The sequence below is a fragment of the Helianthus annuus genome, chromosome 15 (assembly GCF_002127325.2).
Source record: "Helianthus annuus cultivar XRQ/B chromosome 15, HanXRQr2.0-SUNRISE, whole genome shotgun sequence".
NCBI classification, from domain to species: domain Eukaryota; kingdom Viridiplantae; phylum Streptophyta; class Magnoliopsida; order Asterales; family Asteraceae; genus Helianthus; species Helianthus annuus.
In genome coordinates this window covers 11712105-11727385 of record NC_035447.2, presented here as the reverse complement: position 1 = coordinate 11727385, position 15281 = coordinate 11712105, and the positions used below count along the sequence as shown (strand labels likewise).

Below are 15281 nucleotides of genomic sequence, written 5' to 3'. Positions count from 1 at the left end.
ATTTGCCTCTGAACGGTTAAACATTATACATGCTCTTAATGGTTCAAACCTCTTACTGGTTCAGCACTTAATGGTTCAGGTCTCTTATTAGTTCAGCATAGGGCCGTTCAAATCGCTCGCCGCTCGTCGCTTGCTCGACGCTCGTTCGGAAATTGCTCGAAAAATGCTTGTTCGATTTGATGCTCGGTTGTAGACGAGCCGCTCTGCTCGGTTCGGTTTGTAAACGAGCCAAGCATGAGCAAAGGTTCGCTCGGCTCGGTTCGGCTCGAATTATTATTTTTAATTAATAATTAGTGTATATATATACATACATACACATATACACATACATATATAGGGGAAGGTTCATTTGAGAAGAAATTTAATATGAGAAGAAAAAGAAGAAAGAACATATTAGTAAAATACTATTTCATTTATAACTTATATCATTAATTTTCAACTCTTTAATTAATTAGTCAACTAATCATTAATTACCTACATATAATCAACAAAACCTACACATATCAAAATTTTCCTACATACATACACATTATAGAATTTTATCCTACACAGTCGAAATTTATCCTACACACCTTGAAATATATATACTACACAACTCGTAATTTATCCTACACAACTATTAATTTATTCTACACTTTAAATTAAGTTGTTTTTTAATTTAAAAAAAGTATATATTTTGAAAAGGAGTTACAAATTTAATTTAGTTAGTTATTAAAGGGGAAGAATACAAATTAATGATTTTTGTAAGTTTACCAATATACCCTTATATTAAAATTAAATGTAAATATTAAATGAAGTAAAATGAAACATTCTTATTGGTTGAAACTTCTTCTTTTTTCTTCTTACAAAAAAAATCTTCTCATTTGAACCCTCCACTACATATATAAATATGTATATACACATATATATATACACAAATACAAATTATACATATATACACACACACACACGCCTATATACATACACACATTACACATACATATATACTTAAATATAAATTAATTTATAGTTTTATATATGCCACTCTATTAGATTTTGGTCCACTATATACAAATTTACAACTATATCTATACGTACTAGCCCAACCGCGCCAATAAAAAAATTAATATCAAAACCTAAAAGTTAAATCCTAAACCGATAAACGACAAGTTGCTCATCGCCTCAATGTTTCATGCTGTTACCCTAAGTCGATCGTCTACTGCTCTCAACATAATTGTTCGTGCAATATAATCATCGCCTCATCGGCCACAACATTGTTACTCATAAGAAAAATATTATGTCATGAAACGTGCATTTTTTTAAAGACATAAAAATTTGAGACAAAAATTGTCACCAGCTCTCTTAGCGAATTCAATCGGGCGACACGGTTGTTCAAGTCGCTCGAACTTCGCTCGACGCTCACTCGGAATATTTACTGCTCGAAAAATGCTCGCTTGATTTGAGGCTCGGTTTTAAATGAGCCGCTCCGCTCGGTTCGGTTTGTAAACGAGCCAAGCATGAGCAAAGGTCCGCTCGGTTCGACTCGGCTCGTGAACAGCCCTAGTTCAGCACTTAACCATTCAGATGTTGCCAAACAACCCCTTAATCTTTTTGGAGGCTTATAATGAAATTAAAATTACAACCATTTCTTAATTTTGTTGTTATAAACCATCCTTTGGAGGCTCATAATGAAATTAAAATTACAACCATTCTTAATTTTATTGTTATAAACCATCCTTATTTATTTGGACTTTAAATCAGACAATAATAAATTAAAAGATTTATAGTTGACAGCATTAATATACATTATCTTTAACTTCTATATTTTGGGCAAGAAGAAGCAATTAAAAGTTAAAAGAGTACTCACAAAACATTCAAAGCTAAATCAAATAACTCTAATTTCACACCCAACAAACACCAAACAAACTCATGTTTAAAATAGTTTAAAAAATAGCTAAGCGACCAAACAAATTGGGGCCTTAACCTACTGAAATCTTTAAGCCAAATATATGAAAGAAACATATGATGGGATCACAATTTGCCATTTTGACCTGCCACTTAACTAAGATTTTGTGTTATGGTTTAACACCCCAACCTTTGTCAACGTGCCTGGGCTCCCAATTGGGTGTTATGGGAGGCGTGATGGACAAGGGTGTCTGTAGAACCACAGGTGTCTGGTGTTGTACATATTTTGATCTAATCGCAATGCTATATGTCAAAACGCGTATTTTCATATGGTTGAAACATTACATTTGAAACATTATATAACGTTTGGAATAATCCATTCGATGTTTGCAATGTACCTATACAGCAACGCACACGGATTTAATTACTAGTTTTTATAACGAATCAAGTTATTTATAAAAAAGAAATCTATATATCTTGCTGTAACAAAAACAAATACCGGCTCATCAACTAATGTTTTTAAGACTATAACATGACATAATAAAAGTTTTATTGTTTTACAACATTTAAAATAAAATAAAATTAAATTAAATAATGTCACGAACATTGTATACAAGTCATTAATTAATTCACCCCAAATCAATGAAAAAATAATTAAAAAACTTGCCCGGTCCAACCTTAGCCAAAGGAGGCCTCCACTGGCTATATTAGAGAAGGTCTTAGAACACCCGTAGTGGACGTCTTCTCCCCTCAAACACGCCTAAAAATGCCACAGCCCCCACCTCCGCCAACGTGTTCGGGCGTTTTCTTTCAAAAAACCCCCCTGACGTTTTTTAAATCACGCTTGGAGCAATTTTGAATTACCAATCACATTTAATCTTCCTTTTTTGGCCAATAGTTTTTTTTTGTTGGGTTTTTTATTTTTATTTAATTCTCTATACCCTTTAACATGATGCCCACATCCCCACTACACCCATTTTAGAAAAACACCCAATAATGCCCCTTGCTGTCTGTATCGCCACATGGCGGAAAACGCTCAAGGGTGGGGGCATTATTCACCCTTACCACTACGCATGACCTTATAGTTAAATGACCATGATGATAGGGGTAGCTCAAACCTTAATAAACTGATTAGAGACACAACAACTTAAAAGGTTAAAAGGTTAAAAGGTTCGGAAATGGTCCAACGGTCATGAACAGTAAAAAGACAAGTCAGAGCCTTGTCACATCATCCTTTGCGTGTGAAACCTCCTGCGCAGCCGCAACCAGAGCATGTGGGAGAGCACACCCTTTTGTCCGCAGGTCCAAACCCTTCAACCCCTAAAAAGGGTAAGCCCCTCACTGCAAGCCAGGTTCACTAGTTAAAGGTTTCTCCTTTGAGAAACCTCTTCCCCTATAAATTGCAGCCCATGACAAGCATGCCATTCATTCTGGAATCAGCAGAAAACTATCTCAATTCTCTGATTCTCCTTCTCCCCCTCGAGAACAAGCTTCATGCTTGCTTCTCTTCTTCTTCTCCCATGAGAACTTGCTTCTTACAAGTTCTATTCTTCATATTAAATAATTCATCTTCTCCAACAATTGCTTTCTGGGCTGATTTCTAATCTGTTCAGGATCTAAGGAGAATAACAATAATACTAGTGAACCTCTCTCCAAGTCTTGCAAACGTGGGGGGACCCCACGACCTGCGTTAGGCTAACTGAAACCTTGAACCCTTTTACCCGGAGATATTGCTGTAGGCCTTGGTCTTGTATTTGTTGTATCAACATACCACAACAACCTTGTCGCGTATCTAAAACTTACGCATGTACACGTGTCACGTATCTGAATTCGTTTGTTTATATGTATAAAACTCAAATGAAGTTATTGTTTTGGTAAATACATTGAATTTCTTTTATATGGTGAAGAAGAGGTACTTAAAGGAGTGGGGTTCACACATGGAAGGAAGGAATCGTTCGTAACTTTTGGGTTGGACGCATTCACCTATCTTATCTTATTAGCTCGGCCACGTTTCGATCTCCCATCAAAGTATGTTGATCAAAGTCAAACCTCATTCCTTTGACCATATGCATCCACCACTATGCACATGACACGTCTCCCTGTTGGCTCTCATCACGCCCGTGTCTGATCACTACCACCTCATTTAACCTTGGTTCCCTACCCCCACCTACTCACAACAATTTACTCCTTCAAAACCTATTCCTTGTTGTCTTCTTTTAATAATGCCTTTTTCCAATTGTGTTTTAAAACTTAACTAGTATTAAGTGCTTCCGCGTTGTGGCGGGGGCATAGACCGTATCAAGTAACACTAATGTTACACATTTTCTATTGGTTTTACATGAAAATTAAATACCCATAAAACAAATATTGGTACCGGTTCCGATGATACGGATACCGACACCCTTCGCTATTTTATGAAAATGTCACAGTAAGATTTTACTAGCCACATTCAATACACATTTTGTAGAAAGTGAAAAATTTTTTGAGCATATCAAGTATATATTTTTCTAGTACTTTTTCGGTTGCCACAACAAGTGTTATTACCATAACGAATTGAACCAACACTCACTAAGTTTCCGCCGCGTAGCGTGGGTAAATCCCACTACTTTTATATCAGTTTAGTTAAAATTAAAAACGACTTGGTGATTTTACATTCATCCTAGGCTTCTATAACAATTCATTATTACATGGTTATATATAATTATTTGGTTTGAAATATAAAAAAATCATATTTAGAATAAGTTCCTGAAATAGTGTAAACTTATTATACTCGCTGGTTAAAAACAAACACTTGCCTAACATAAGTTTGGGATCGTAATTTTTAATTTGATACAAAAATAATCAGGTTTAAACAAACAATGACAAATATTTTTGGTTAACAGTCTGGATTCATCACTTTAATCTATCAGCTCACATATTTAACTCCCATCTTTAACGAATACGATATTGTAGATTTTCATTATACGAATAAATAAATTATCTATGTAAAATTGATTTTCTGATGATTTTGGTAACTTTACATCACCATTAAGTAATGTCACATCACATACATTGAATGCTCTACAATACACATGTTGCTACAAATTTCCAAACTATAAATTTTCAATAAATTTGTGCTTGTAACATAGGTCTTGGGATTTTTTCAAAAAACTTTTGCATTTTTTCACTTTTAATTCTAAAATTTTAATCTTTTGCATTTTAACCCTTTGACTTTTTTACTTTTACCAAAAAGTAGGGGTGTGCACGGTTCGGTTCGGTTTTTGGGTAAAATCCAAACCGAAACCGAAATGTCGGTTTTCGGGTTTTAAAAACCGTTCGGTTTAGGTTTTTTTCGGTTTCGGTTTTTCGGTTTTTACGTTGGTTCGGTTCGGTTTTTCGGTTATTTCGGTTTTTGGAAAAAAATTATGTAAGATTCAAAAAATAAAAAGTATAATTTATATTATAACAATCATTTTATATGTGTACATTTAAGTTATTTTAGTTAACCTCTTTAATAATATTGTTTACATAAAACTAACCTTCTAATCTATTTTTTTATTTCTTCAAAGTTTTTATTAAATTTAATTTTTATATTAAATTTTATTATATCTTATAGGTAATAATAAATTATTTCAGTTATATGTTTTTATTATAAACACTTAACATTCAAGAATAAAATTAACATTTTCTACTAGCATTGGGTTAAACACTTAAACAATTTAAACTTAAACATAAAAATATATGGATTGTACCTTATCGGTTCGGTTCGGTTTTGTTCGGTTATTGAAAACGTTTATCCGAAAACCGAACCGAAATTTTCGGTTATTAAAAATCCGAAAACCGAACCGTCGGTTTTTGTTTCGGTTCGGTTTTTTCGGTTCGGTTATTTCGGTTTTTCGGTTACGGTTCGGTTATTTAGGTTTTCTTGCTCTCCCCTACCAAAAAGCTTTTCATATTTTACAAATCAACCCCCAACACTTTTTTGTTTTCAACTTTTGTCCCCCCATACTTTTCATCTTTCATAAGTTTTTCGTTTTAAGTTTCGTTATAACTTTTTCGAGTCAACACGCCAAATGTGTCTAGGATTCAACGTTTTTTTGTCTGTTTTTCCCATTTGACAGGCAGTCGCAGCACGTCCTTTATTCATTTGACAAGTTCGCCGCAACATGCATGTCCTGGATCGACTTAGTTATTTTTTCTACGTTTTACATGTATATTTTTTTTGAATTAATACGCTGTAACGGGCGTACGCGGCTCAACGATTCTACGGCTGTTTTTCGTCCAGTGTTTTTTTATACTTTTTTATTTATTTAATTTTTACAAGCTCTTCTGATGTTGGTGGTTGTTGGCAGTGCTGTGGCATTAGTGCTACTTGGCACGATTTTACGAACGTATTTAACCTATGAAATTTTTTACTAATAATTTGTTTCGAGTTTACAACTATATCTCTTTTACTTAAGAAAAACTAATTTTTATGTGCATCTTTTTATGTGCGTGTCGATATAAATTCGATTTGCTCTATGTTTCTACGTAAACTTTTTATGGCAACAATTAAGCAGTATGAGGTCTGAACTATTAAGAGACAGTATAATGTTTAACCGTTCAGAGACAAATGTCACACCAATTCAGATTAGAGGTTTTAACCATTGAGACTCGGTATAATAATTAATCATTCAGATGCAAATGTCGGAACCATTCAGATGCAAATGTCTGAAACATTCAGACATTTACTCACGAAACAAACAATATGAATCATTAAGTGTTGAACTAGTAAGAGGTCTGAACCATTCCGACCCTCATTAAGAGGTAAACAAACAGCCCCTTAATTATTAACCATGCCGACTGAATTTGTAAGCCCTGGCCGCAACGCGACGGATTCTTACATCTAGTTGATGTTAAATTACATTACCATTAAGTAATGTCGCATCACATTGAATTCTTTTAACTCCTATCATGTCTCCAGTAGTCCTAAATTCTTTTGCTAGAAAATCACTATTTTTCAAGGATGAGAAGAGGTAAGAGTGTAAGAGAGATCTTCTTCATTTCTTAAAAAAATAAATAAATAAATAAATAAATAAATAAATAAATAAATAAATAAAAATTCTAACCAGATTGTTAACTTTTAAAATCTAAAGAAGTATAGTTTGACCTTAATATCCTATTGACTTTTTGAATTAACATATAACCATCAATTATAAGGTTCTATGGCAATTACATTTCCATTATCTATTGAGATCACTTGTTCATGCGAACTATTAGGGGATGGGGTGGTCACTAGTGATACAATTCTATCACTACCAAGCACCAATCAACTCATGCCATGTCATCACCCAATATTCTATCACTAGTGATAGAAATGTAGTGCGGGTGGTTACTAGTGATAGAAAATAGCTATTTAAAAATAGCTAACAAAAGTTGAGGGGCTAAATTTGAACTTTTCATCAAAGTTCTATTAATTCAATCTCTGCAAAACAAATACGACAAAACAATCTCTGCAAATTCGTTCCAATTTTGCGTTACAAAAATCACGCGTTATAAGCTTGCCAGCGGCGGTGTTCGTTGTTGTTTCACGTGTGATGGGGTGGCCATCACGGACCACCCCGCCTCCCCTTAAGACATTTGTCTTTCAGGTCACATGTGTTAGGTTGATGTTCACCAACATAAATACTGTCAAATTTTTAAGAAACGAGAAAAGGGAAAACTAAGGACACAAAATTATAATTTATACACGATTCATACAACTGAATTTTAAATTTGATACTATTAAATAGATAGAAACTAATATAACATATATGCAACTGAATTAATTGACACCCTTAAGTTTTATAAATTAGTCGTAATGAATTAAATTCGCTTTAATATTTAAAACAGAAACTAATGTAACATATATGGAATTGAGTTGAATTGAAAGGACTTAAAATGCCAATATATTTTTATATGGAAATTTAAATTTAAATCCCTTATATATATGGTTACTCCCTATACATTTTTGCTCACCACTGACCTTCTTCGACCTATTTTGTGATTCCCTTCTACAACCTAAGGTAATCCACTAATATGAAACCTTCTCCTTTTGTAATAAAAATCTTTTAGTGTTTTAGTGGGAAAATGGGATGAGATTACAGTACCGATATCAAAATTGAAGAGAAGTGTTTTGAGTATAACGTTAGCTTCTCACATTGTATCTTTTTTTGGTTGCAGTAACTGAAGTTATTGATCCTGTGTTAAACGAAAACTCACCATGGGAGGTTACAAATATGCCGCTGATATCGACTCCATAACCAAAGCGCAAGATGTAATCAAGGTCCATATTCATGTAACTCCGGTCTTGTCTTCAGCGTCCCTAAATTCCATTGCTGGGAAATCACTATATTTCAAGTGTGAATGCTTTCAAAAGAGGTAAGAGAGGTCTTCTACGTTATCTTTATCGATCTAGAGGTGGTGAAATGAACATGTTAATTTTTTAACGTATTTTTGTTGATGTTTATCAGTGGAGCTTTTAAATTCAGAGGTGCATTAAACGCTGTCTTGTCTCTTGATGAAGAAGAAGCAACAAAAGGATTGTAACTCACAGCAGGTAAAATAGGTGTAATTTTACAAATGAGGTCAGACATACTAAAAAATCAACATGTGTTTATAGCTAATGACACATACATAAAAGATTAAACTGCCAAAATGGTCCCTAAGGTTTGGTTGGTTTTGTCACTTTAGTCCAAAACTAACCAAACCTTAGGGACCATTTTGGCAGTTTACTCTTTTTTGTATGTGTCATTAGCTATAAACACATGTTGATTTTTTAGTATGTCTGGTCTCATTTGTAAAATTACACCTATTTTACCTGCTGTGAGTTACAACTCCTTTGGCTGCTTCTTCTTCATTAAGAGACAAGACAGCGTTTAATGCTCCTCTGAATTTAAAAGCTTCATTGATAACCATCAACAAGAAAATGTTATAAAACATGTTCATTTCACCACCTCTAGATCGATTAAGATAATACATAAGACTTCCCTTACCTCTTCTGGAAGCACTCGCATTTGAAAAATAGAGTTTTCCCAGCCATGGAATCTAGGACCTCTGAAGTCATCACCTGGGTTACGTGTATATGGGACTTGATTAGATCTTGAGCTTTGATGTGTGCAAAATGAAAGATATAAATTACATCAATTGAGACATAAAACCAATCTTTTTTTAGTACTAATATTGGAAAAAACGTGTTTCTTTCTTTCTTTTGAATTTACAGGACTAAACGAGCTTAAAAGAACAAAAGAAACAAATAAGCAGACAAAACCAACATAAATACAAGAAGAAGGAATAACGTGACATGCCCGACCCCTCAGCAGCATCCCCAAAGCAAAAACAAGAAAACAGAACCTAACCACGAGGCCGTGCCCAGCTAGGCATGGGGCGTGGTCAGCCCTGGCACATCGGGACAAAAGCTGCAGAAGCTTCTACGCCCACCACGGGGCCGTGCCCAGCTCACCATGGGGCGTGGTCAACTCTTAGATTTGCAGAATCTTGATAGTACAGTGAAGAGTTGACCACGGGGCCGTGCCCAGAAGACACGGGGTTGTGTGGGGCCCTCTGCTGACAGATGCATTAAATGAAGGAAAAGAAGAAGGATGGCCACGGGCCGTGCCCACCGGAGACGGGGCCGTGGTCGGGGCTCTGTTCTGGCTATAAATAGGGGTGTTTGGTTCACTTCAAAGGCATCCATTGGCAAACCACTTCTCTCCCACTTTGCCACAATTCCACCACCACTACAACACCAACACCCACCACCATCATCCATCTTTCATCTTTAGAGTGTGTAGTAGTCTCGGGATCCAAAATAGATCATAAGAGTTCTTGTCAATTAAAGGCCTGACTGAAATAACAAGAAGACAAATGGAGAAGGTGGACAAATGGCTAACGTAGCACAAGCTAAAGATAGAGACTTAAAGAAAATTGTGACACAAGAGAACAAATGGGGAAGGTGATTATTAACGATGAACTATGGGTCAAAACTACAACTTTAAAGAGAGAGAAGAGACAGTGGAGGCGACTCAAGGGTCAACCCATGATATTGTGTTGTGTCATACATATGATTCTAGCCCTCAAGGTTTGATTCTTTGTGACCACATGACTTGGTTACTTCCTATCTCAATACATTTAATTGTGATCACTTGCGTGCGTTCAACGTGACAAAAAGCATCACATAGTACAAGTCAACATCGAACCTAAACTATGTGCAAGGCAATAAAAAAAACCTAAACTATGTATATGTGCAATGCGACCTAGAGCATAGGGGACAATATAAAGAAAAATGTCACATAAGGGGACGATAGGCGAGAAATTGTGCCCGCCGCCCGCGGCTAGCCTTGGTAGAGAGGTTGTGGTGGTATGAGAGTCGTTGGAGGGTAGCATCATATGACACAACAATCCAAAATTAGAGAAATTTATGTAAATATTTTGTAGGCATTTTGTATTACGTTGATCAGTACTAATTAGATATAAATAAATAGCTATAACGGGTGGTTAATTATTATTATTATTTAAGAAAATAAGGTTAAAAATAAAGAAAAAACTTTGAAGACGTTTGAAATATAAAAATAATTTTAAAAGTTAAAAAGTTAAAATTTTATCTAGTTAAAAGTTGAAATTTTGAGATAAACTAGAAAAGTACCCGCCGCGTTGCGGCCGGGTACACAGTATATTTTAGTGTTGTAATGACATAAGTACTAAAATAAATTAGAATTCTAACATCATACCATCTTCTTATTCCCAATAATAATGATTGTTCAGATTCCTTTAGTTTCAGATGATATCTATTTAAAATATTGGCATGCACGTAAATCATCAACAAAGAAAACTGGAGCCCCCTAACAATGTCAAGACCAACGTTCAAACCAACTGATATGGGTTCCGTCACCATACTGCATATTAGAACATTTTCAGGCCATTTAGTAAACCAAAACATATAATAATAACAATAATCGTAAAAGTAAATAAATAAACTCACCTAACCTCCAAGCTATGTATCAATACTTGTTAGAACGCCTACAATAGCTTTGTTGTACCGTAATATTCTATTTTTTAATTAATACAATGTGGGAGCGATAAACATTAAAAATACATTTGAGATGAATTTCAACCATTTGACATGTTCTCTTTGAACTTACCTTTCCTACTTGACCCACTACTCCACTACAGATAAACCACAACCTAAATCAGCCTACTTTGAAATTTGTTTATTAATTCATAATTAGAAAAGTATATTTTCTCTAACTAACATAATGAAACAGAAATATATACACACACTCACACACGCCTCAACTTGATTTTGTAAGGACTTGAAAAGTGGACATAATCAAATATTTCAGCCAACATGAGAGCCTTTCCCTGGAATTGGTGGTGGACTCGGATTAACCTCGGGGTACTCCGTTTGGTGCAGTGGGTGCCCCGAGAGTGCTAGGGATTGATTTTGTTGGTCGTTAAAAAAAAAAAACATGAGGGCCTTTCGAGTTACCTACATATCAATTAGTCCCACACGGGATCAAATATAATTATTATCACTCTAATTTATTAAATTAGTAATTTATCTATTTTAAACAAACATATAGATAATAAAGATATAATGAAACAAAAAATTATCTATTTTAGAAGCAGCGTATGGATGAAGTGTGTGATTGGGAGAAACAAAACACTCACAGTTTAAAGATTGTAGTTTTGCAAGAAATCAGTCTGCCAAGACAATTGCATTAGCCATATCTGTTTAGCCTCCTTTGGTGTCATCTCTATACAAGCAGGATGAAATTTGAACTCCAGCTATCATATTTGATGTTCTTTAAATGGTAACCTTCCAATCTGCGCTGCCATCACGTTGAATTATAAGGTCATTAGAATTGTGAGACATCTCGCAATTACAATACCAGCCAAGTAACATCTTAAAGAAATGATTATTATCAAAGGAGTAGCCTAACACATAGCCGGAGGCAGCACGATCAAGATCTTTAACATGTCATCTAGGGATGAGATCGGTACCGAAAATGCGGATGCCAAAATTGAAGAAAAGTGGGTACTGAATATATTAATTTGGTACCGGTTTTTCGGTACTTACCACATTGGTACTACTTTGGTGTTTTCCATTTTTTTTAACCTAATCTTCATTACCGATTGATACGAACCATTGGATTACAAATAAGTTTAACTGATACTATTTAAAAACAACTGACTAATCAAGATCTATAAATTGGTTTAAATTTTCATACTAAATTTTCACATAATTGCCCATATCCATAGACCTGTCACCTAAAGTAAAATTATAAAAGAAATGAAGTGATACAGAACAAAGAAGTCAAAGCCAAATTTCAAAGCAAGTATTGAAGATCAAATATAAGTACAGAAGATGAGCTATAAATAACATATTAACAAAATAAGATAAGGATCTTGACTTACATTGGGGTTGTGTCGGGTACCCTGTTTCCATCTCAAGGGCATCGAGCCGTTGTTGGAAAAAAAATATCAACCCATTCATTATTAAGTGAATTAGAGAGGTACTTGGGCATCAAACTAAAACATATTAAGTAGTCAAAAATCAAAAGGAAAAACATACATGGGTTTAAAATCATCCCCTTTTCAAGCTCCTCCATCGCCTTAGCAAACCTAGGCTCCATCTCCCTCACAAACCCATATGTAAACCTGACCCGGCTCACATCCAAATACAAGCCTAGTTCTTTATGCTGGTACAGACATTCAGTGTACCTCTTCCACAGAACCTTCGGGTGGGTCCGTCTCCAATTCACTATTCACCACCGCTACGTCATCGCCGGTGGCGGGCGTCGTTGATAGAGTTGAGTGAACATCACGCACTACCGAGTGGGTTAAAAGAGTGTTGATACAGCTTCATATGGCAAATCAAATATCAAAAGAAATATTTGAATCACATCGGAGTGGCCTATTAAAATACATGATTCTGGTTACCCAGGTTCATCCTCAAAAACAGGAGGTTACAACATACAAGTTACAACCGCTGAAAAACTGCTCCTTCTAGAAGAATTGGGTTAATTTACACGGCTGATATCTCATCTCAGCTTGATCAAACGGTCACACTATTAAGTCAAATTCAGTTATTTTTTAAGGGTAACATAAGAATATATAATTTCTTTGGTAAAGACGACAAAGTGGCTCGGTTTTACGGAATACTAATAGAGTCGAACCTTACCTGAGTTTGGCATGAACTATACCAGAAGACATCGCGAAACCCTAATCTTTGTCTCCACCGCCACTTCTCAACAAAAGAAACACCATCGTCTTCCCGACCATCACTACCACTGTCACTTCTCAACAAAAGAAACACCATCATCTTTGTCATGGCCGGCCATCACTACCGTTGTCGGCTCCTTCGTCGGAGAAAGGGGAGAACCCTAGAGGAATGATAAGGACATGAGAGACAAGACATAAGGGGGTTTTAAGAAAAGGAAGAAGTCGGCACATAACTGAACCACCGCCTCTTACCACCATCATCCTCTATCAAACCCTAGCACCACCACTGTTGTTTCTTTCTCCAACCCAACACCACCTAGACCATCACTGGTGTAGCTCCATCTAAGTGGGTGTTTGGCATTCCTTCTCAAAGTGACTTATTAACTTATATAAGTCAAAAGTGAGAAGTTAGAAATTCTAACTTCTCAATAAATGACTTCTCAAGACACAAACTTCTTCAAAATAAGCTAACCCAAACACTTAGAAAATAACTTATTAACTTTTATAAGTCAATAAGTCATAAGTTGCTCCAAAATAAGCTAACCCAAACGCCCCCTAAAGGCACCATGGCTCCTCCATCACCGGCGGCCGGAACCCATCGAATCCTTTTTCTTTGCTGCTCTCTCTCTACTTTCTCAGACTCTTACCTTCTCTCTCTAAAGTCTAAAAGTCTGCATCTCATTTTCTTTATGTACATACAAGTAGGGAAAAGTTAAGGTCAAATAGTACATGACTTTAAGCAATGTGTACAATCTTTACTGTCTGTGACATCAACCAAGCTTGATGTACAACCTTTAATGCAACAAAATGTTGCAAATTAGAGTGTTATATAATATATAATAGTTAAAGGGTTTGAGAACTTCTTGCGCCAAGTCAGCGTACATCAAAGACTATTTTAAAAAGAAAGTTAAAAGGTTGAAAAAACTTGAAATTATAAATAATATTGACGCCGGCCAAGAAAACCATCTTAGTGACTTGAATCTGACCGTTCAATAAAAAAAAGGAGTATCCCCTCTTTTGTAAACCTTTATCAAATGCCGGTTAGAGTATTGGAAGATCAGCGAAAGATCGAACAATGATAACTTGCGGGGACATTGCACAACACTTAACACAAATATGCCTATTTTGACGGGGAAATCTGATAATTGAGTTCAGAACAATGATGATCAAATGATAAGAGCGAGCATCTTTAAAACTCAAGACATGAATAATCAACAAAAATAGTTTTCGATCATGAAATTGTTCATGGATGTTTGATCATGATAAGAAAAGTTCTTATCTATGACTATCTAATTAGTCACTTGCAAAGTTGTCATCATCTATTGCGAAACAGATTATCTAAGATATGAAGTGAGATGAATCTCGTGATCGTCCAGGAATGAGAAAGTCTTCGGTTAAAGACATCAAAAGGCAGTTTTGTATGACTTTCTAGAAAAAAAACGAATTACATTTCTTTATAGATCTAAAAGTTAAGAGTGATGGATGTGATGTACTAGTCGTGCACGAGTTTGAACCAAAAGGCAAGAGTTGTTAAATTTAATATTTGGAATATGCCGAAGTAAAACATTGTAAGACATGAGTTCATTACCAAAAAAGATAGAGATCTTAAGAGAATTAAATGCAAAGATGGATCTTCACAGATTATCTAAGCTAGTTCACATAAAGTCTGAGGCTGAAGGTAGTCCATAAGTGTCTAGATTCAGTTCCATTATAATTTAAGCAGAGACTCAATTAAAACTTGATTCCATGAGTGTGACTCATGAGAACGGGATAAGCTTCCAAGTAGAACATAAACATGGATCATAAACACTTACTATGAAACCATGTTAAAGGATCTTGATCAGATCAGATGTTGATCATGAGTGAGTCCTCTTCACTAGTACAAAAGCAGTTTTTTGGTGCTAGGATATATTTCTTTTTGAGAGAGCGCCAACAAATATACCACCAAATAATAGGATTTGATGGTGCTGCTCAAAACGAGCACCATTAAATCTCTAAACACAGCACCAAAAAATCAATAATAGAAACCAAATCAGTCCACCATTAAATCTCTAAACACCACCAAAAATCGATGATAGAAACCAAATTAGTCCACCATTAAATCTCTAAACACACCACAAAAAAATCAATGATAGAAACCATAAGTCTTGGTTCACTTGGGTTATCTTTATATTTAA

At 35.2% G+C, this 15281-nt stretch overlaps 2 long non-coding RNA genes across 7 annotated transcripts; one reads left to right on the top strand and one right to left on the bottom strand.

Moving 5' to 3' along the window:
• The first annotated feature begins 6975 nt into the window (after positions 1 to 6975).
• Positions 6976 to 10024, top strand: LOC118487365. The gene is made up of 2 exons (XR_004881632.1): positions 6976 to 7907; positions 8065 to 10024. It is a non-coding gene; the product is annotated as an uncharacterized LOC118487365 (long non-coding RNA).
• A 562-nt stretch (positions 10025 to 10586) lies between these two features.
• On the bottom strand, positions 10587 to 13913 carry LOC110910641. 6 transcript variants are annotated; one of them, XR_002576350.2, is made up of 4 exons: positions 13064 to 13785; positions 12298 to 12950; positions 11551 to 11711; positions 10591 to 10775 (listed from the first exon to the last, which is right to left on the bottom strand). It is a non-coding gene; the product is annotated as an uncharacterized LOC110910641 (long non-coding RNA). The 6 variants fall into 6 exon arrangements; XR_002576352.2 differs by having other exon boundaries at positions 12298 to 13265; positions 13339 to 13785; XR_002576351.2 differs by having other exon boundaries at positions 12298 to 13265; positions 13357 to 13785.
• Positions 13914 to 15281: the final 1368 nt, after the last annotated feature.